General features: G+C 40.3%; 1 protein-coding gene across 3 annotated transcripts in view; it reads right to left on the reverse strand.

The window, feature by feature from the left end:
* The window catches only part of PDE1C (phosphodiesterase 1C), a 520097-nt gene that overhangs the window by 306546 nt on the left and 188655 nt on the right, over positions 1-24896 (reverse strand). The window lies entirely within an intron of this gene.

Raw genomic sequence — 24896 nt, forward strand, 5'->3', positions numbered from 1 at the left:
GCTGCTGCTAGAAATAAATGGGGGTGGGTTGAAGGAAAGTAAGAATAAAACTGGCTTATTAGCACAGTGATACATGGGAGGAGATACTGGCAAGGTGCTGCTCAGAGCACATGCACAACAACCACTCAGCTTGGAAGGTTTAGAGTTGGCTGCGAGAAGAATATCAGTAGTATCCTACATTGATACACTAAAGAAAATACAGAAGCCACAGATAAGACATAACATTCCACTGAGACAAACTGTCCTATGTCGCCTGCAAGAGATACAGATGCCAGAAATGAACAGTGAAGCAAGAGAAAAAGCCATATAACATGAAGTATGAATAAGGGAGAAGAAAAAGAAAGTCACACTCTCGATTCATTCTCTCCTATAAACCTAAGGCACCAGGGTTTCTCTTTCAGTTGAACTTTTTTATTCAAATGTTGGCAAATCTGAGAATCTATTATTTTGTCAGATCCAATACAATATATATATGCTTTTAAATTGTCTGCTTACATCACAACACAGCACCTATAAGTGGTGCTATTGAAGGTATAGACAGGTGTGGCACTTAAAGGGAACCTGTCACCAGTATACCCGGATTTTAGCCCTCCACACTTCCCCATAGAGCATTGCATGTACACTACTAAGCGCCACACTACCTGGGGCGCATGCGCAGATGAATGCGGGGACCTTGCGGCCGGCACTGCTTCATCTGCGCATGTCTGTGCGCACGGCACAAGCGATGCTGACAGCGCAGGCGCGAGAATGCCAGACGCGGTCAGCGAGAGTTGCGGCAAGCAGGCGGGACGCGAGTAGGTGACGTGAACAGTAGGGTCGAGCCAGGGGGCGGTAATATTGATTTGAAAATGAGGCACTGAGGAGACGTTTCCCGAGGGTGGGGGGAATATACTCCTCTTCAACCCCGCCCATTTGGCGACTGGAGTAGTCAAACTGCACAGGTCTTTCAAAGGTAAAATATAAGTTATCTTTTTCTCTGTAAAGCCAATTTTTTCAACAAAAGATGTTTAGTAGTGTACATGCAATGCTCTATGGGGAAGTGTGGAGGGCTAAAATCGGGGTATACTGGTGACAGGTTCCCTTTAAGAAAGCATGATTCTGCAAAACCCATTTGAAGGAGATTTTTCATAATTTATGACCTGTCTATAGGAACCTGAGAAATGGCTCCAAGGAGGATGTTCTCATGAAGTGGATGAAGTGGCCAGTGAATTTAAAGTGTCATGGACTGACATCAGCAGGTTGTAACAGAGAGACAAAGAGACTGGAAGAGTCACACAAAGGCTTAGAAGTGGACTTTTTTTGGCCACATCCCACATAAATGGCCACTTCATTTTGAACATTGCCTTGTGGAACTGGTTGATAAATGGCAAACAGCTCCAGGCACATTTAAGGGGGACGAGGGGCACCCAATAAGGGTACATGAACATGCCACAGGGAGCAGACATTGGGGCTTATTTACTAAGGGTCTCAAATCACACATTTGTCGGACTGTTTGCTGTTTTCAGGGATTGCACAGCTGTGACAGGTATTTAGCAGGGGACTGTGTCGTACTCGTGCACATTTTGGTGCAGCTGGCTTTCATGCGTCAAAAATTGGGGGAACTGATTCGAACTGAGCGCGGGATTGTCGCAAGACATACACTTACATACACAGGGAAGAAGATGGTGAACTCCAGCGGACCTGAGCCGGGAAGCAACACATGCAGGATATCAAGCGCACGATCTTAGTGAATCGCGGCACAGTGCATTATACGTGGAAAATGCACTTTCAGGGAATTCATTGGACCAGGTAAGTAAATGTGCCCCATCATGTTCCTTCATGGGTCGGAGAGCATCTCTCCAGGATGAGGGACCAGTGGGCCGATGTGCTGTTTGCAGATGTTGATTCCTGCTGAGCAGAAATTAATACTACCAATGAGGTTTAAGACATCAAGAAGTGCTGTCACCAGGCAAGCCTTTGGTGGTGGTGATGTTATAGTGTGGGCAAGTGTGTATAGTCACTACAGAACTACCCTATGGTAAAGTGACAAGCCCTTACTACTTAAATAGCATCATTAATCCAGTCATTGTGCCTCTGTATGAACAACACAGGCTTAAATTCATTTTCATGGATAACAATACACAAGCTTATTGAGAGCACATCATCAGGGAATGGCTTCTGGACACTCGGGTACCTCAAATGGAGTGGCCTGCATTTTCTCCAGACCTGTGTCCCAGTAAAATCCAATGGGATTAGCCAAGTCATTGTGTGTAGGCTCTTAACTCTCAGCCCTCAATAACCTTGAGTGTTGAATGCCTCAGCAGACAATTGGACAACTTGCAAACAGCATTAAGATGTCACTGTCAAACCTAAATTGTTGCTGAAGGCCACATGAAGGTTATTGAGACATTGACATTGTTTTGTAGGGTATACACCAAAGTTGTTGGCATTTGTTTAAAAAAAAATTTGAGAAGAGGAGATCTTTACTGCATGCGTCCACTCAAATTCCCTACTTTCATGGTATAATATCATTTTTATGTTCTCAATAAATCTTACCTGAAAACCAAGCATCCCTAAGTTTTTGTGAGTAGTGTATTACAAAGTTTTCTCTGCTCACTACAGATCTATTAAAAGTTTGTAGAAAGTAAATGACCATTGAAATGTCAGACCAAAATCACAAAATCAAAATGGTTTGTTCTACATAAACAGTATACACTCACCGGCCACTTTATTAGGTACACCTGTCCGACTGCTCGTTAACACTTAATTTCTAATCAGCCAATCACATGGCGGCAACTCAGTGCATTTAGGCATGTAGACATGATCAAGACAATCTCCTGCAGTTCAAACCGAGCATCAGTATGGGGAAGAAAGGTGATTTGAGTGCCTTTGAACGTGGCATGGTTGTTGGTGCCAGAAGAGCTGGTCTGAGTATTTCAGAAACTGCTGATCTACTGGGATTTTCACGCACAACCATCTCTAGGGTTTACAGAGAATGGTCCAAAAAAGAAAAAACATCCAGTGAGCGGCAGTTCTGTGGACAGAAATGCCTTGTTGATGCCAGAGGTCAGAGGAAAATGGGCAGACTGGTTCGAGCTGATAGAAAGGCAACAGTGACTCAAATCGCCACCTGTTACAACCAAGGTAGGCAGAAGAGCATCTCTGAACGCACAGTACATCGAACTTTGAGGCAGATGGGCTACAGCAGCAGAAGACCACACCGGGTGCCACTCCTTTCAGCTAAGAACAGGAAACTGAGGCTACAATTTGCACAAGCTCATCGAATTGGACAGTAGAAGATTGGAAAAACGTTGCCTGGTCTGATGAGTCTCGATTTCTGCTGCGACATTCGGATGGTAGGTTCAGAATTTGGCGTCAACAACATGAAAGCATGGATCCATCCTGCCTTGTATCAACGGTTCAGGCTGGTGGTGGTGGTGTCATGGTGTGGGGAATATTTTCTTGGCACTCTTTGGGCCCCTTGGTACCAATTGAGCATCGTTGCAACGCCACAGCCTACCTGAGTATTGTTGCTGACCATGTCCATCCCTTTATGACCACAATGTACCCAACATCTGATGGCTACTTTCAGCAGGATAATGCGCCATGTCATGGAATCATCTCAGACTGGTTTCTTGAACATGACAATGAGTTCACTGTACTCAAATGGCCTCCACAGTCAACAGATCTCAATCCAATTGAGCATCTTTGGGATGTGGTGGAACGGGAGATTCGCATCATGGATGTGCAGCCGACAAATCTGCGGCAACTGTGTGATGCCATCATGTCAATATGGACCAAAATCTCTGAGAAATGCTTCCAGCACCTTGTTGAATCTGTGCCACGAAGAATTGAGGCAGTTCTGAAGGCAAAAGGGGGTCCAACCCATTACTAGCATGGTGTACCTAATAAAGTGGCCGGTGAGTGTATATAACTACATATTCACACCCTATAGGGAACATAATAAGTTTGTTATATTGCAATCTAGCAGATTGTTTTTTTTCACCAAAAATATGAATTACCATATATACTTTAGTATAAGCCAACCCAAGTATAAGCCGAGATCCCTAATTTTACCACCAAAAACTGAGAAAACCTATTGACTCGAGTATAAGCCATGGGGGGGAAATGCATTGGTCACAGCCCACCCCCCAGTATATAACTAGCCAGCCCCTGTAGTATACAGCCAGCCCCCAGGATTATACAGCCTGCCCACCCCCAGGTTTATACAGCCAGCCAGCCCCCAGGAGTACACAGCCAGCCATCCCCCAGGAGTATACAGCCAGCCATCCCCCAGGAGTTTACTGCCAGGCAGCCCCCAGGAGTATACAGCCAGCCCACCCCCTGGAGTATTCAGCCAGCCCGCCCCATGGAGTATACAGCCAGCTCGCCTTATGGAGCATACAGCCAGCCCACTCCATGGAGTATACAGCCAGCCCGCCCCATGGAGTATACAGCAAGCCCGCCCCATATAGTATACAGCCGAGCACATTAAAAAAAACTTTGATAATCACCAGTCTTGATGTCCGGCGCAGCTCCCAGATGTTCCGGTCCCCACTGTTCCTCTTCTTTCTTCTCTATGAAACAGCCCACAGAGACACGTCCACGTGATCTGCCGGCCATCACACTCTATGACGTCATCAGTGCTGACACAATATAGCCACATCATAGTGTGCACCAGCAGATCGCATGGACGCGACTCTGGTGGCTAAGTACAGCACAGAGAAGAAAGAAGAGAACCTGCCACGTGCTGCGACCAGCATCTGGAGCCGCAACAAGGATCCGGAGCCGAGGTGAGCATCGTTGACACCGGAGGGTGAGTATGTAAGTTTTCTTTTTTTAATTGATTGGTGTATAACCCGAGGTGAGGTTTTTCAGCACTGCTGGAAAATTGATGTCTCCATTAATGCTTCTAACTAAAAACTCACTGGTCCCCAGGGTAAAAGTTTAGCCTGGAAACCCCCATGCAAATTTTTCATCATTTCAATATTTCAGCACCCCAATTCATGCAGGGCTGGCTACCTTGCTTATTTGAAAAGAAATCCACCACTTTTTTCCACCGCTTTTTAAGCCACCCATACCTCTTGCTAGCTTTAGGCATGCTGATTAAGGATATTAGCTCCTTTAGCCATAAAATCCAGGGATTTCACTAAAAACCTGCTTTTAGAATTATAGTAATAACTATCACAGGCTCCTGGCACATCACGTGGAGCTGCTGGGGTGCTCTCCTCTGCTCCTAATTATGTATGCCTCCAGCCCCTATTGTGTAAGCAGCTGGACAGTGGACTTTTTTTTTTTAAGCTGCTTTTCCTGCTCTTGTGTGTCACTCATGTTATCTAATGCATACTGTAGGTTGGAGGTGTGCAAAATTAGGAGAGACCCAGCATCTCTGTGTGACGTGGCAGGAACCTCTGATGTAGGGGCATAACTACAGTGGAAGGAGCCACAGAAGTCATTAGGGGGCCTACAGTATCAGGGGGCCCTGTCATCCAACTTGATACGCTAAAGATTAGAGGATGTGCACCAATATATACATATTATGCTGCACATTGTACAACATAATATGCATATAACGTATATGCATGTGTATAGAGTGTATGATGTCTGTATATACTGTATGTGTGTATACATGCTTTATGTTTGTACAGCAAACTTTTATAGCACTGTATGTGTGTCTATCTGCTCTATATTTGTGCACATAAGTGTATAAATGAGTCACTTGTGACTTGTATGCGTGAGTATACAAATATGTATAATTTTTAATTAGGAAGGGGGCCCCATGCAGAAGTCTGTTATGGGCCCTGCCTCTCCTAGTTACTCTACTTCTCTGATGATAATTAGCATGAACCTAAAACAGTTTTTTAGCAAAATCCCTGGGTTTTATGGCTAAAGAAACTAATATCCTTCCTCGGCACTCCTGCAGCTAGATAAAGTTATGTGTGGTTTAAAAAGAAGTTTTGTAAGTGATAGAAATCCTTTTAGGTTTATGGTAAATTAAGGACACTTTTCACCGAGGAAAAGTTTTTTATGACATGGTAAATTTCGATACATAGGCGGAATGTGTTGTTCAGCAGCTTTTGGGCCACGACAATAGTGACCACTGATCACTACAACCTTATAATAGCTTCTATTATGAACACTGCAATTAGCAAAGATTTGCCAAAACTTATTTTCCTGGACTTTGAGCTACAGGAGCAACACAATAGGGCACATTTACCAAAAACAGTGCAGTCTGCACAATGTGTATAGTGCAGGGTGCGCCAGCCAAATTCAGAATTTCTGGCGCACGTTCTGCATGAATCTGGCGCCCCCTGCACTCTTTTTTTGGTACCCCTTTAACATGGGGCGTGCAACACACTTCTGTTGGACTTTGCATGTTAAATCTGGCACACGGTCCGACTGAGCACCGGAAGGCCCCCTTCAGTGCAGAAATGTGTGTAGCATGAAGCATAGTGCAGCCGCAACACAAAACTGTTGTGTGGGGCACAAATGTGGACACTTCTTAAATACCTATGAAAGCAGTTTGAACCTAAAAGTAAATGTGCCCCAATTAATAAGTTTCACAAGCTGCAAATAAACCTGACTGCAGAAGGTGACCTGCATGCTGTGGGAGACCTGCAGCAGTTCATGCAGATGAGTAAAAGTTAATGATACTCAAACATTTCTACATAATCAAACTTTTGTGACCTTTAGTATGCAGCTAGAAATAATCCAGCATCAAGACAGTAGTGTGTATTGGATTCACCTAGGAATCCATGTTCACCGTGAGGGTTAATTACAACTGTACAACTAGTGATTTATTTGTTTAAATTAAGGTATATATTTATTTACAAAGGACACGTAAATGAAATTCTTTACTGTCAAGATGTGGGAGTCCACGGCATGGATGGCCAATCTACGGGTAAAGGAGATATAAAAAAGGGGAGTCAGAGGGTAAGCCTGCGGTGTCCTCGGGTATGTGAGTAGCTTAATAAGTAATAAAGCATAACAGGGCTCACCTCAGGAATAGAATACTGCTCGGAGCTCCCTAAAGGAGGCATTAGTGTAGATCCTGAGAAGATGGCGTCACAAGTGCTGATGCTCCAATATGTAGTTTAGGGACGTCAAAAGAGTACGGGAAGAACCCGTAAGGAGTACACATAGAAATGCACGGAAATAAGCAGAGTAGTGAAGAGAGTCCAGTAGGGTTTAGGGTGTGTAAGACTCAGAGGTCGTGCAGTGTTACCCTATACAAAACCCTATTGCGGACTAACGGTCTATCACTCCCTGAAAGCCTAGCCTCGGAACTGGGATCCTTAATGACCCCAGTCCCGACTGGAACCTGACCCTGCAATTACTGGCCCTGTTATTGGCCTATTCTAGCAGGTAACGTCAGATAACGCGTCAGGGGAGAGTCAGTATAGTGTTAATTCTGACCCCCTGTGGGTAATGTAAAACATGTCATGGCTGAGATCTGAATCCCATGTCCCGACAAGACTTGTTTCGCCCTATGGGCTCATCAGGGGATTGTTGGGTTCATGCAGAGGATACAGCCTTGTCCCTGGTGGGGGCAAGTGCGTGGTAGCCAGGCAGTGGGTGGCTGGTGAGGTATATAACCTCTCGGTAGAAGCCAAGGAACCCACTGGCCTCTGAGTCTTACACACCCTAAACCCTACTGGACTCTCTTCACTACTCTGCTTATTTCCGTGCATAGGGAACTCCGAGCAGTATTCTATTCCTGAGATGAGCCCTGTTATGCTTTATTACTTATTAAGCTACTCACATACCCGAGGACACCCCAGGCTTACCCTCTGACTCCCCTTTTTTATATCTCCTTTACCCGTAGATTGGCCATCCATGCCGTGGAACTCCACATCTTGACAGTAAAGAATTTCATTTACGTGTCCTTTGTAAATAAATATATACCTTAATTTAAACAAATAAATCACTAGTTGTACTTTTTTCTTTATTCACCTGAGTGATTCACCAGGGATTTCTAAGTAGCCTTTTTGAGCTCTCCCACCCACAATTTCCCATTAATTACAACTGGCAAACTATTAACAATAGATTCCATAAATCTCACAGCCTTCACTGTGAATAAGGATTCCTAGTCTTTCCTATATCTGCAGCGATATATAGTACTCATTTACAGGGCTGTGTGGAATATTGTGAACAATAGTTTCCATGAATCCTATGATTTTTTTCATGCATTTTTCACTTGTTTATGCATTGGATTTGACAAGTGCCATTTTTGTCTCTTTAATACTGTTAGCTTAAATTCTTATTACAGAATAGATGATAGCTATTTCCTGCATTTGATGATGCTTTACAAATGTAGTTGACACATCATTTACTAAGGGTCCGCGGAGCGCATTTTCGGCGGGTTTCCTGCCGATCTCTGTTTTGCGCTGCATTTAACAGGGGATTTTGGCGTACTCAATCAGATTTTGGCGCATCAGCGCCGGCTTGCACGCGACTCAAATCAGTGTGCGGGCCGTCGGACAACCCCGACAGATTTAACATTTAGAATTGTGTTACAAGACACGCATCGAGATGAAGAAGGTGATTTCCAGCGGACCTTGGTGGGGAAGTGACGGATGCAGGAACTCAGGCGCACGATCTTTGTGAATCGTGCCGGACTTCATCTTCGACGGAATGTCTGAATTGGGTATCGCGACAGGACCAGTTAACCCCTACGGGACACAGCATCTTTTGGCCTAAAGGACGCGGACCCATTTTTCAAATCTGCCCTGTGTCACTATAAGTGGTTATAGCGTGGGAATGCTATGAGATATCCAGGGGATTTTGAGATTGTTTTCTCGTGACACATTGTACTTCAAATAAGTTTAAAAATTTGGATGAAATCTTTTGCGTTTAGTTATGAAAAAAAACAAAATTTGGCAAAAAATTGGAAAAATTCTATATTTTCAACGTTCTAAATTCTCTACTTTTGATGCAGATAGTCATAGCACCCAAATAAATTCATAACTTACATTTCCCAAATGTCTGCTTTATGTTGGCATGGTTTTTTTAAGATTCCACATATTTTACTAGAATGTTCTGAGGCTCAGAATTTAGGTATCATTTTTCACATTTTTTGTAAAATCACCAAAACCCGTATTTAGATGGACCTGCTCAACTTCTAATTGACACTGAGAGGCCTAAATAATAGCTAGACTCATAAATTACCCCATTGTGGAAACTACACCCCTCAACGTATGAAAAACCACTTTTAAGAAGTTTGTTAACCCTTTAGGTGTTTTATAGGGGTTAAAACAAAACGGAGGTGCAGTCTGAAAATTGTAATATTTTTTCACAATACACTCATTTTGGGTGGAAAATTAAACATATACAATGGATTAAATGAAAAAAGGCTCCACAAAGTTTGATACCCAATTTCTCCCGAGTACACCGATACCCTATATGTGGTGGTAACCTGCTGTATGGGTGCACGGCTGGGCATAGGAGGGAAGGAGGCGTCATCCAGATCCAATTTGCTATGTCACATTGTACAGGCTATAATTTTTTTCTTTTTTTATTGAGGACCTATAGGGGCTTATTTCTTTTGCCACATGAGATGCACTTTTCTGGTACATAATTTTGGGGCATCTATAGCTAATTGGTGAGATTTAATTAAAGCTTTGTTGGTCGAGGAAATGAAAATCGTCAATTTTTAGGAACATTTTTATGTGTTTTTTTTTTGGCCGTTAACCATACCATAAAAATAGTATATTATTTTTATTCTATGGGTCGCCACGATTACAAAAATACTTCATTTATATATATTTTTTATTTTTTTCCATTTTTACTGAATAAAAAGTAATTTGGCAAAATTGTTGTTAATTTTAGCATCACCGTCTTTCATATGCATAACTTTTTTATTTTTCACCTCACAAATCTGTTTAAGGGCTTATTTTTTGCGAGAAGGATTGTTCTTTTTAGTGGTCTTATTTTAGATTGCGTAACTTTTTTAAATCACTTTTTAGAGCATTTTTAAAGGGCATTAATAAAAAATCATCTTTTTTTCAGAGAGAGTTTTTTGAGGTTGTTTTTTACGGGGTTCACTCTGCGGGTCTAATAACGATTTTGTTTTATTATGCAGATTGTTACGGACGCAGGGATACCAAATATGTGGGGGTTTTGTGTATTTTATTCAATTGTACTGAATAAAAACTAATTTGGAGAAAATCGTATTCATTTTAGCATCACCATCTTTTCATATGCATAACTTTTTTATTTTTTGGCAGATAAATCTTGTTAGGGGCTTATTTTTTGCGAGAACAGTTGTTCTTTTTAGTGGGCTTATTTTAGAGTGCATAAAATTTTTTAAATCACTTTTTAGAGCATTTTTTATAGGGTATTAAAAATTATCTTTTTTTCGGAACGTTTTTTGCGTTTTTTTCCTCCGGCGTTTACCGTGCGGGTCCAGTAATGATTCTGTTTTATTATGCAGATTGTTACGGACGCGGCAATACCAAACATGCGGGGGTTTTTTGTGTTTTTATGTTTTTTATACTTTATTAAGTGTTTTTATGGGAAAGTGACATTTTAGGGGCTTATATTTTTATGTATTTATTTTTTATTTATTATAATGTGTAGTGTTAAGTGTTTTTGCATAATTTTACTTCTACATACTTGAACTTAAACCAGTGATACTCTGATCACTGGTTTAAGTTCAATACACTGCTCTACAATACTATTTTATTGTAGAGCAGTGTAAACTGTCTGAGCAAGCTTGCGCATGCTCAGACAGTTTACAGCCAGACCCGGAAGGGTTCTGGCTGCCATGGAAACCGGGCAGCTCCGGGGCACATGCCAGTCCTCGGAGCTGCCCAGGAGAGGATCGGATCCCCCGGTAAGCGGCACGGGGGATCCGATCCATAGGGGGAAGACCCTTACACGCCGCGGTCATGCTTGACCGCGGCGTGTAAGGGGTTAACACCCGCGATCGGAGTCGGCTCCGATCGCGGGTGTTAGCGCAGGCTGTCAGCTGTACTAGACAGCTGACAGCCGCTGCTTCTGGTACCGGCTCCGTTCGTGAGCCGGTGCCAGAAGCAGGACGTTATAGTGCGTCCTGGTGCGCTAAGTATCTAGCCACCGGGACGTACTATAACGTCCTGGTGCGCCTAGGGGTTAAGTAAATTTGCCCCATTGGATCAAATTAGGACTTAAAAAATATGAATGTGCTTAGATTAAAGGGATATACTCTGAAGTGAAGATAAACACAGTGGGTACGGAAAGTATTCAGACCCCTTTATATTTTTCACTCTTTGTTTTATTGCAGCCAATCGGTAAGATCAAGAAAGTTCCTATTTTGCTCATTAATGCTCACTCTGCACCCCTTTTTGACACTCTGGAACTTAGTCATAGTGATCTTGTGGTTTTTCTCTCATGATTGCTTAGTTTGGCTGAACAGCCAGGTCAAGAAAGAGTTTTGGTCTCCCCAAACTTATTCCATTTAAGAATTATGGAGGCCACTGTTCTCTTAGGAAGCTTGAGTGCTGCAGAAATTCTTTTTTAACCTTAGCCAGCGTGCCGCCACATTTCTGATGGACTTGCCATAAATGTGACGGCCAGAGCGAGCCCACCCCTAGAACTGAAAAATCTGGTGCACACAGTGTCTGCACTTCAGGTGAGTGCAATGCATGCCACATTCATGAAGATCACGAGATCATCAGATCTGGTTTTCATGAATGTGTTGCCTACTGCACATAGTGCAGTTGGCCTTACAAGAAGTAAATGTGGGCCAGTGTGTTGGTATTTTTGCGATGGTTACACTTCTACAAACCTGATTTAATATTCCTTCTTGTCTGATACAGCTATGTTTATTGTGTTTGTGTTGTGTTAAAGTTCTGATTATCCTTGTGATATAACCTTACTGTTATGTAGCCTTACTATGGAAGTTACCACATATAATTTCAGGGTTTCCTGTGATATAAACGTGATTTACTGTATATAATGTAGAGATATCAATATCAAATATGTATTTCTGTGCTATGTTATTACCATAGTTATTATATGTTGTTGATATCACAGTGTTTCTTATCTGTTTTTTGTGATTTTGTTCTTTCTACAGAAACAATGAATTTAGTACTACTACTACTACTACTACTACTACTACTACTACTACTACTACTAAGGATATTTAGAATATATTGTTTTAATAGCTAATTCATATCTGATTGGTCGGGGTCTGATCTATTACCCTCGCCAATAAGCTGCTTAAAGCAGTTAATACACAGAGAATGGAACAAGAAGTAGACAACTCTATTATCAGTGTAGCAGTTAGGCAGAGCAATTCTAGCTCAGACCTAGTCAACTAAATGGGAGTTTATCTGCAGTAACCAGATTTGCGAGTACACAGATAACAGATAACATAGCTATGTCCATATTCTAAGCAATGGGGGGCTCAGGTGTCAAATCCACCAACCTGATGTATATACTGGCCATCAAACTATTTGCCCTGCAAGATCCCTTAAAAGGGATTCTAACAGAGGAAATCTACACCCTGAGCTCCCCACCCCCCCCCCCCATTATGAGAGTTTAGGTACTATGCCACTGTTTTAATGCATCTTTGACATTGCTACAGCCATCTTGTGCTGCAGTGACTTGTATCTTTATTCTAAATGGTGCATAAGGAAGTTCTTACACATATGTGGCTGTGGTGCTACTGTGCAGGAAAATTCAGTGTTACATAAGCAACCTTTTAAGATTAACTTTAACAGGACTCCCAGAGGGTAGACCTCATGGATAATAAAGTAAATGTAAATCCTAGTAATAACGCTATTAATTTACAAGATGATAAGCTGCTATTCAAAGTAATGTCCTAGATACACAAAGAGTTAATATCTGTTTTTTCATCTCAAGCCTCCATAATGCTCTCCTTCTCCTCATACCACATCCAAGGATACACATCATAACTTCTTCTATTGCAGTTCTTTAGTAATGCAGTTATAGTGTATCCATATATGTAGTCATTTCATATATATATATATTTATAACCCCTTGAAAGAATAATCGACATCTGCAAATTTAAAAAGACATTTGCCACTGGACACATGGGGCTTTCCTGTAAAGCCTGCATAATTCATAGTCAAATGAACTGCCACAGGTCATTGTGTAACAGAGATAACATGAAGACTGGAAATACACAACTATTCTTCATCCTGGGCCTCATGCTGCTCTATAGAATGCAGAGAAAAAAGGCAACATAAATTAGTAACAGATTAGTTACAGCAAGCAGACATTTCCTGTATACTCCATAGGTATACAATGGAGTGAGAGCAAAGCAGAAGAAGAATTCATTGTTTTATAAACAGTTTAAAAACCTAAATATTTTCTGTCATCACAACTTGCAATGGATACAAGAACATTTTTGAAATGTAAGATAAAACACTTGTAGCATGTACAGATCCTGCTCCAAGGACATTATCAGGTTGCATACTTCTAAGGGAAGGAGAGTGACATTTACCACCAGTAATGAATAATTGTTTACTGACCGGTATTTAATAACTAAAGTGATTGGTCATTGATAAGCAGGTAATTAATGTGTTTACCTCACTGTAACATAGCAGTTAGTATTGTAGAGGTCAGAAGTTACAGTATTCTGAATGAATCTACATCATTTTCTCTATGAAACCACACCAAGGGGAATGGTATGTTGATTGTAAAATAGCTTCAATCACACTAAAAGCCAATAAAAACTTTTAGAGTGTATGCTTTTTTTTACATTTTTTTTCCAAGAAAACTCGTTTGTTTCTATGAAAAAATATTATGTAAATATCTGTGAATAAGCTGTATGAAAACTCAGCTGAATATCGAGGGTATGTCAAGTGGTTACAAGGACTCTTCTCTTTATCTTACATCTTACCTGGATCCCATGTGGAATTGTTTCTTAATTAAAAAAAATTATGTTCAGCAGTTCCTAGAAAACATGCAATATGAATAGCAGACCAAAGATCCTTGAAAATAGTTCTCATAGTGCTTTCTTGTCTAGTTGCTGATACAGACATGTCCTTCTTACCTTAGTTTGAATTCAGTTAAGAACTTATATTTCCCATGAAAATAATTCAATCTAATATTATGAATATCAAAGGTGCGCAATGTCCTTAACAGGATTCAAATCACATACTCTGACGCTGTGGACCACACATCTGCATGTGTATCATAGTATCTTAGTATATAAGGAAAGGAAAAGACGCAAGTCCATCAAGTCTAACCTGAGAATTAAACAAATGTTTATTCCCCATAACTCGTAATATTTTTCTCTCCAGAAAGTCATCCAGGCCTCTCTTGAACATGTACATAGAGTCCGCCATAACAACCTCCTGCGGCAGCGAGTTCCATAGTCTTAAGCCTAGGTATAAAAAGATCTTTGGAGAGATCCTTGTACTGCCCATTCAGGTATTTGAGGTCTCCCCTCAACTATCTTTTTTCTAAACTGAATAATCCCAAATTTTTCATCAAGAAGGAGGCATATGAGGGGCACTGAACCAAAATGGCTTCATGGGACGAATATCAAAATTCAATTACCCAAATGAGGTGGAGGGTGCGCAAAAGTATGAAACAGGAGGTTTTCTAGCTCATACAGTCCATTAGGTGCATTTGTCAATCCATAAGAAAGAAAAAAAAGAGCTGGCACTTACCAATAAAAAATGTAGACTTTATTCTAAAACATAGCAGCGGGAGGGAAGGATAAAGCAGGAACCCACTGAAGGTGACGGCCTGTTTCGCGCTTCACGAGCGCTTAATTCTGCAGGCCATCGCCTTCAGTGGGCTCCTGCTTTATCCTTCCCTCCCGCAGCTATGTTATTTTCCAAGAAGTTAATTCAAAATAATGACCGTTCTTCATATTTTTTGGTCCTGTTAAGCATTGTCTCCATTTTGGGAAGGCCATAATCCAGTAAATCTTAGGAATTTCTGAACCATTCGATCCTGCCCTAATTTTCCTTCAGCATTGTGAGACTTCCATTGGGGTATATAAGGGTTCATTGTTGCGCTTTCTGACAATGGCTTTTTGTTATATCCTGGTGGGCACCACAATCATACATACCTACTGTGTCCCTCTGGTTATCTAAGGTAAATGACATTGTGTATATGGAAGAATTGACATCATCTGTCTTACACTCTTGCAATACATTTTACTCTACATAGAGCCCAAGGCTCATGTTCAGACAATCCAAGTCATACAGGGTACAAGTATCATCTGGAAACTGGTCTTGATTATGTTTTATAATGTTGAAGGACAAATTTGATGACTGATAGATATGCAGTGGATGGTAGATGATTATTTGCTGATGTTTCTTCTTCATTCTTAAGTATATGTGTGTATATTTATAATGTGTCTTTTTTCCCTTTTCCTTTTGTTTTCTTTTTTTGTTGTTTATTTTTATGATGTACAGGAAAATATTAAATCAAATTTTTTATAAAAAAAATAGACTTGTTTGCACTAAATACATAACTTTGATAAGCAAGTATGTGAATATTGGGGGTATTTATTAGGGCTTCTGTGCTCTTAAATAATCGCAAATGCTAACTTATTGCTAGGACTTGCAATTATTTTCCACTTTCCGCCACCTCCTCGCCAGAGGGGCATTGAGGGGCATGAAGGGGGCTGCTGCCGGCAGAGAAGTGGGTGCGGCCAGCGGGGAGTGGGCCGGCTCAGGGTATTCCTGTCTCGGTGCCTACGTACTTGCTGCAGCCAGTGAATTTTCATAGTTGCACAGACCCCTTCTGGATACATCAAGAGCGCCAGATGCACGAGCGCCAGCGTATAATTAAAAACTCAATATTGTAGGCCCTGGGTAATGGACCATTTTCTCCATTTGAGGTTTGTCCCCTGTTAACTCATGAAGTGACAATTTAGTGACATATGATGTATAAAGAGACTGCAATGCACCACATGGCTGCACATAGACATATGGGGGGGGGTTATTTATCCTTAGTCCTATGTAGCTTCTTGGCTTATAACTGTCGCTAAATTTTTGCGCAAACATAATTTCTGCTGGATTTTTTAGCAAGAAAAAAACTCAACTCTAAAATCACGCAGTGGCGGAAAAAAATACACCACAGAGTGTCGAACACCACATTTATCAACAGAGAATCTTCAAAAGAACGCAAATTTAATTGCAAAACTACATCACATAGGAGGTGGTGTATGTGGATCCATTGCTACTAAAGGGGGGATTTTTCTCAAACTAGCACAATGTTAACGTTTTTGATAAATTTTTTAATTCTTGCTCAATTTTAATGTTTTTTTCTCAATTTTATGTTTGAGGTATCTGAGAATTTACTGTGCAAAAACATCGCAAAAAGGCAGAAATTGAGCAGATGTTAAACATACATGCAACTGTTGAAAACCTGCCAGTCTAACACATAGACAACTGCTCAAAATCCTGCCTAATGATAAATCTCAGAATTTTTCTAGCTTTTGCTACATTTCAGGCTTCAAACATAAAGATAAGAAATTGTAATTTTTGGTGCAGAATCAACAACAAGTGGGACACAATTGTGAACTGGAACAAAATTTATTGGATAATTTAAACTTTTGTAGAAAATAATGAACTGAAAAGTGGAGTGTGCAATATAATTCAGCTCCTTAAATTATATAAATACCTTGTAGCGCCACCTTTTGCTGCGATTATAGCTGCAAGTCGCTTGGGGTATGTCTATCAGTTTTGCACATTGGGAGAGTGAAATTCTTGCCCATTCTTCCTTGGAGAACAGCAAAAGCTCAGTGAGGTTGGATGGAGAGCTTCTGTGAACAGCAGTTTTCAGCTCTTTCCACAGATTCTCCATTGGATTCAAGTCTGGACCTTGACTTCATTCAAACACCTGAATACATTTATTTGTGAACCATTTTATATTTGGATTTATGTTTGGGATCATTGTTTTGTTGGAAGATAAATTTCCGTCCCAGTCTCAGGTCTTCTGTGGACTCTGTATTTGGCTCCATCCATCTTCCCATCAATTTTAACCATTTTTCCTGTCCCTGCTGAAGAAAAACAGGTCAAAACCATGATGCTGGCACCACCATGTGTACCAGTGGGGATGGTGTGTTCAGGGTGATGAGTTGTGTTGCTTTCACGCCAAACATATCATTTGCCATTGTGGCCAAAATGTCTTATTTTGGTTTCATCTGACCAGAGCACCTTCTTCCACGTTAGCAGTCTTACACAAGGTGACTTGTGGCAAACTTTAAACAAGAAATTTTATGGATATCTTTGAGAAATTGCTTTATTCTTGCCATTCTTCCATACAGCCCAGATTTGTGCAGTGTACTCTCTCACCTCAGCTGTAGATCTCTACAGTTCATCCATGGAGTCATCATGGGACTCTTGGCTTGATTTACACGGAGACAGGTTGATTATATTTCTCATCATCAGTCATTTAGGACAATTTTGGATCATTCAGAGATCCTCACTAAACTTCTGGAGTTTACTTGTGCTGCACTGGAAGAAAATAATATTGCAAGTCCACTTTTCAGTTTATAATTTTTTTACAAAAGTTTAAAATATCCAATAAATGTTGTTCCACTTCAGAATTGTGTCTCAGCTTCCTAACACAGATCTACTGCACCTTGCTACAGCCACTATTAGGGAGTACCAAGACTAGGAGAGATTTGAGGTTTCAATTAAAGAGAGTCTTTCATTAGCTCCTTTAAGTCCAACTCTTTTTCATCATTAATAGATGGCACACTACTGGCTGGAATGTTTTCTTTAGCTTCCACTGTTTTTGAGCAATCATTATTTTAGGACCTCACTGAGAGATGGGCTGAGAAAAGCTGTCTTCTCCAGCCCAAGACCATCCATCTAAAACTAGAGAGCCTTATTAGCATAGTTTTAGTACCCAATATATTAAAAAGACTCTCTGATGTTGAGTGGTCCTGGACTGGAGAACACCCTAAACATTAGATTGTAGAGTTTCAAAAATGAATGATGTTGATTGATCTGAAACATCAAGAAAATTCCAACTATCCCAAAATAACACTAATGTAAAGAGGTAGAGTTAATAGAGATGGTGAAAGGTATTACCTAAACCCCATCATTGATATGTAAATCCCATTGCACTGTGCTCCCCCTAGTGGTGGCGGCCAGCAACAATTTTTATGTTTGCTTAGAGGCAATATGATATTTTTGATTTGTTATGGTTATTGAAAAGCTAATCACAGAACAAGTTATGCCAAGTCAAGATGAAAGAAAAGGAAGGGCTCAAGTACCTTGACCCCATTTTTCCACAAACCTTGCTAAAAGAAGAACAGTTCTATAACACAGGATATGCACTTTCAGTCAATTTTCATATCAATATAAAATGTGAAAAAACCAATAGCTGGAACAACAGTTAGCATGAAAACATTATTTATACTTGATAGTTGTGGTGATTCAGTGCTGTGCTTGGATTGCAATAGCTACTTGTATTGGCATTAAAGCTACTTGATGGTATTGACAAAATGCAGATTATTATTCCGACACTCATCAGTATTTTATTTACTCCAGGCTTAAATGACTGTGTGTACAGAATGAGTGTTCAACAATCATCATTTCTTACATGGAGATACAGTTATTACCATACAATATTGATTACTGCAGCTGAAAAATGCTGAGGATAATTTACTGAGAAGCACAGAGAGGTACTGAGGCATTCACATACAACATAAGTGATAAATTGTGTATTCATTGAACGCTTTTTCTTTTTTAAAATGTTTACAGTACTTGCCATTTTGTATGAGATCTTTAATCACAGTTTGTAAACTGCGAAGAAAAGTTTTAATCATGAATTTCATTGTTATGTTAGATGATGGATGTAACACAATGCTTTGGAATTTGGGTGTTAAATTAAATCTACCGTCAAAATGAAACATGATAAACCTGGGCCACTTATAGTTATTATCTACAGGGTCGGACTGGCCTACTGTTGTGACGCCTTTTAGCTCCTTGCCGGGTGCTGACCCTGCCCCCTGCCACCGCTGACTCTGCCCCTGATGTCCATGTCGAACTTCAACTCTATCTGTGTCCGGAGAGTTGGGTAACAGGATGCTGCAAAGAGCGCACGCGATTTGGCGCACGCGATCGGATTGTGGCACATTGGCGCCGGCTTTTACACGACAGAAATGGGGGAATAGCACTCACATACACCGGGACGAAGCAGGTGAACTCCGGTGGACTTCAGCGCAGCAGCAACACCTAGTGGATATTGGGCGCACGACCTTAGTGAATCCCGGCAAGCTCCGAATCAACATCGGACAATGCGCCACGGGATCGCGATTGGACCAGGTAAGTAAATGTGCCCCAATGTAAACTTATTGGGAAAAACACACCTCAAAATACATCTGTTATGTATTTTTACTGTCACGTATACTGCAATGTATCGTTTACATTAGCAGAATCTAGGTCCCAGATGTAAATTTGCAGTTCCCCAGGAGCATAATTTTACATAATTAACATAACTTTACAAGTTGATTTTAGAAGGAAGGATGCTATGAATAACAAATATAAGAAGATTACCACTGTCCATGAGTAAGCGTCCCAGGTTAAGTGTCTTACCACTGGAATCCAAATAATTGAAAGAGCAAGGCTTTGTATGAATTTGTAAAAATATCATGGAAATTTTTAACAAAACTACATATCAATTTACTTCCTCCTCCAGTGCTCCCATTGTCCTGTTGATGCCATGCCCTGTTTAGTGCCTGATATAGCATAGTATTAGGCATGGCAGCAGGGGATGGGTTGGAGTGCCAGGTGGGCGGAAGTTTCGGAGAGCATAATACCTGCCCCTTTAAACAAACAGGGTCATGGCACCGATGGGCAGCAATGTCGGCAACGGAAGTTCCAAGGGGGTCGGTATAAGTTTATTTTTTTTACAGTCTCCCTCCACCTCCCAGGCCAGCTGTATATTTTCTGAAAATCTCGGACAACCCCTTTAATATACCATGTCATCATAACAAAAATTTCATTACAAATACATCTGCTGAAGCTCTGAAAGTTTTTTTCATGCAAACATGAACAAAACTCTGGCACAGACACAATAATATATATATAGGCCATTGTATCAAGAAGACTTGATACAATGAATGAGACATGAGTGAATAGGGAGAGAGCCATGTAAGCAAAGGCTGAGAGACCCCTACTCTCAAGACAGATTGGGACTATTTCTTTCACAGCTATGAGAATAGTTCAGTTCAACAGCTTGGTTTGGAAAAGTACATTTCACTCCTGGGGCAAAATTGTGCATGATAGACTTTAGTCATAAAGTAGAAATTTTAGAGAAGCCAGTGACAGATTTAGCTAAAAGCAATGGTTCACATACCTAAGTCCTTTTAGAGCATCATAATGAATTCATCATTATATTGCCAATTATTCGGCAACAACAGTCATTTCACTGCCAAGCATAAAAGCATAACCAATAATCTACACAGAGAGCAGATATGATATTGTCAGTGCAAAAGACTATCTATCAACTGTGCCATAATATGATGTGCTTTCTTTGGTTTTTCGAAAGATCATGAGGGTCTGGGGATTACATTTGGCAAAACAAATAATCCATGTTACATACAGCCAAATATATTAAACTACATGATACTGTAAATCTGCCTTTACAAACATGATTTAAATGCATTTTATCCATGCACGTGTGTCATATGCAATTTTTCAGTTCTATTAAAAAGTGTAGTTGATGCCATGTTGTGTACATGGTAAGCTTTGGGATCCCACTCCAAGGGAATCTACCATCAGTATAAACAATTTTCAATCTGAGTACACTTATATGTAGCCATGTGCTGCCTGATCCCGGAGCTTATCTTCATTAGCCCTGAAATCACTTGTATTTTGTGTAATTTGAGTTTTAATAATAATAATTAATCTTAGGGGCTACTGCTTACGTCACAGTATTCCGTTCTTGTTCCTCATTCCAGTATTCCCTCCTAGTTTCACTAATTATTCACCACACCTGCCACACCACAATTCACCACAATTATTCACCACACTAGACTTTCTCCTTCCTAATCGTCCCCTGCCCAAAATTATGTTACGTAAAACGACTCTTGAGAATTCCCACATTTACTATCTGCAAAGCCTGAGAGCCTTGTAGGTTCAAAATACCTGCAATTTCATGGTTAATCAAGATAAGCTCTCAGCAGGCACAAAGCTACATGTAAGTGTGCTTATGTTATAATTGTTTATTTTGGTGGTAGATTCCCTTTAACACATTAGCAAATCTATCACAGTGGTTAATGATATGTGCTAAAGCAATTGCATTTTTATAAACTCTAGTCTCAATTTTTTACTACCTTTAGGCTGGCATAGGTTGCACTTGTTGTTTAATTGTTAAATTTTACATAAAGTTTTAATCTCTCAACATACAGAGCTAAATAACATTAAAAAAACAAATATATATACCATAAGTTCAGGTTTTGAGTTATTTTATCGTTTGTATTTAAAGCCTTCCTGATTTTTAAGCCTTACTTAATATTTCAAAATAAATTTTAGTGCAATGGGGAGGAGTTAGTCCCGAACACTGTTTTTACGTGTCCTTTTAAATGTATTGTAGTCACCTTGTAACTTGCAGTCAACTATAGTCTTTAGGTATTGTAGATGTTTATAATGGATTAACATTTTTGATATAGATATGTTTTGATCTGGAATTTTTTTTTGTTGCTCTATATATACATACTGTACATGACATTTTTTCTGTTATACCTCATTTTTCTCATCCATTTGTTGCCTTTCTGCTTTCTCTAAACTCGTTTATGGGCAATCACCCCCAAACATTACATAAGTTTGCAGCCTGGTTGTTTTACTGAACTGCTAAAATTCTGATTTACTGGGCAATTGAACAATGAATAAAGAGTACAGTATTTTGTGTGGTCCTTTTCAAATTCAAGAGTACTGGTGACTGTAAAAACACAAGCACTGAATGCACCATAACATAAATGTGCCTTTTTTAGTGAGACAGAACTTCAGTCACTTAACAGTTAATGTGACATTCATGAAGAGATACTTTGTTGGCTCAGAAAATGAGCTCAGAAAAAAAACAAATCAATAGCACTTACCTTAATGGAATATCTTTAGTTAAATTAAAAAAGGCGTATTTAATACTGATCTCAAACAAAATCCCAAAAGCGACAAAAACATTTTACAATTAAAGCGCCAAAAATGTAAACAGTAATTGGATGATTATTAATGAAGTGTTGCCTGGTAAATGATGACTTTTAAATAATCATCGCTCTGAATGCAATTTACTCAATGAAATAAATGCTATAATTATCACTTGGGGATTGATACATTTTAACTAATCCCAAAGCAAATGCAGGAGGCAGATGTACAGTCATTCTTTAAGTTTCACAATAAATTACTACAAATTGCTCATTGTTAAGCATTTATTGATAAAACCACTGCAGGAGACAGCAGTGTTCCAAACTGTGAATAGAACAGTGTTTATAGGGATTGTTTATGGCAAAATCTATTAATGACCTAACCATAAAATAGGTCATTAATTTGTAATCAATGGGGGTATTACAGTCGCCACACACACCTACCAACACTAAAAATGGAGCTGAAAGCATGGGACAGCCACATCCTACCTGATCTTATAGAGAACCTGTCAACCCCACCAAAAGACCCCCACCAAATATGTCTCCAATAATCCTCTCCCCAGCCCCTTTCTAGCAATTACATTTTTTTTTTAATTTAGATTGGCAAAGTTAGTTTTAATTAATCCGACCTCTTACCAAGTAAGAGGTTGGATCCTTGTATCCTGTCCCCTGGCAGTCGGCCGTATTCATGAGGGGGCTGGCCCACACACCCCCTCCATGCCCCTGTCAGTCAGGGACCTGTAAGAATAGCCGGCAGCAGTGCATATATTGTGCAATCGCTGCCTGCTCTCTGTGATGCGGCCGCAGTGACAGCAGCCTTGCCGTACCTTTTGACAGTGCCGGACGAATATTTATAACATTTGCATCGCATAGAGTTGGCAGCGATTTCGCAATACATGCGCTGCTGCCGGCTAGTTTTACAGGTCCCCGCTGACTGGAACAAAATACATTCCCAGGGCTCAGCTCACTCAGTGCGGGTTATACTTTCTCTCTGAACCTCAGCCTGCTCCGCTACTACTATGACCTGTTTTTCTTCTGCCTGTTACTCATGCCTGTCCTTGAATCCCATGACCTGATTCAGAACCCTGTATCCTGACCTGATCTGGTACCCTGAAACCCAATGTGAACTGTGGTCTGTATTTAGGCCCCTGTAACCCCAGCCTGAGCCAGAGATCTGTGTACCCCCTAGCCTTGGTCAAAACTCTGTGTACCCTAAACCTATGTGTACCCTGTCTGGAGAGTGGATGAATATACTTTTATTATTGATATGCTTTGTGAGCATTATAATTACTTAGCAATTATCAGATCATAATTGTTGCATTTAAATGAGCCTTTTATGTGGTTGTATTCATGCTTATTACAGCTGCAAATACAGCAATATGTCTAAGACCAGCTTTATTACCATACTTATCCACTTTGAGAAACAATACTCATTATTTAACCCTATATATGTCTGATTACATGAAATGTGGAGGCCAAAACAGTTCCTGCTCTGCACTAATAACTATAGTTATTTTTGTCACAACAATATGATTGTAACCAGCCCCTGGGATTTGTTTTGCCACAGTAATTCCCTGCTGATTAAATGTTTCCAATTACTATTCTCATTCTCAAATAAATGGTTCGATTGTAGAGCGCCACATGGAATATTATATTTTGACCTTAGAATTGGTAATAATTATACTTTAGCTGCGTAGGGAGAGTCACAATAATATTCTTAATTATATATAATGATGATATTAATACAGTTTGTACAGGATAAAGCCTCGTTGGAGCTATTCATTATTTTGCAAACGCTTGTTCTTAGAGATGCGCAAATCTTGCAAGAACCATGATTGGTTCTTGGAATTGTCCTGGAAATTCGGATATTAGCCACTCTATTTTTCTCAACTACATATTTTACATAAAAATCTTGTTTGGTTAATTTTTTTCTGCATGATTTAAAACATTTTTTTCTATTTTCACTCATCCACCCCCCCTCTCCCTCTGCTTTGGGATGAGTGAGAGACACCATTTTAAAGATTTGTCCAATATTGTAAAAGATTTAAAAAGTGGAAGATGTGTACCAGATCGACAAATCAATTCACTTATCTTTAGCTATGAGTAAATGTATCCATTGCTTTGTTTTTGCATCTTTTTATCAAAACTAATCCTGCAGGCATAAATTACATTATTCTTTCTATCCCATACTCCCAAGTTGTATTGAGGACAGCAGTATTTGGAAAGCAGTTTCACCATAAGATGAGATTAGACTGGGTTTGTTTGTAGAATATGACCATGGAGACAAATAGGTCAACATTAGAGATGAGCGAACACTAAAATGCTCGGGTACTCGTTATTCGAGACGAACTTTTCCCGATGCTCGAGTGCTCGTCTCGAATAACGAACCCCATTGAAGTCAATGGGAGACTCGAGCATTTTTCAAGGGGACCAAGGCTCTGCACAGGGAAGCTTGGCCAAACACCTGGGAACCTCAGAAAAGGATGGAAACACCACGGAAATGGACAGGAAACAGCAGGGGCAGCATGCATGGATGCCTCTGAGGCTGCATAATCGCACCATTATGCCAAAATTATGGCCAACAGCATGGCCATGACAGAGTGACAGAATGAAGCTAGATAGCATCTAAAACATCCAATAATTGACCCTGACACTATAGGGGACGGCATGCAGAGGCAGCGGCAGCAGCGGCAGGCTAGAGAGTGGCATGGCGACATACCCTAAATGGACTCAGGCTTCAAACCAATGGGTGGCAGAGAGGAACCAAAGGAGGTGAGCAAGAAGCGCTCAAATAATATCGGTACATGATAAAAGTTTGCCAGTATATTTTGTGGATTACACAGCAGGGTGG

Source organism: Engystomops pustulosus, chromosome 5 (genome assembly GCF_040894005.1).
Source record: "Engystomops pustulosus chromosome 5, aEngPut4.maternal, whole genome shotgun sequence".
In the NCBI taxonomy this organism is placed as follows: domain Eukaryota; kingdom Metazoa; phylum Chordata; class Amphibia; order Anura; family Leptodactylidae; genus Engystomops; species Engystomops pustulosus.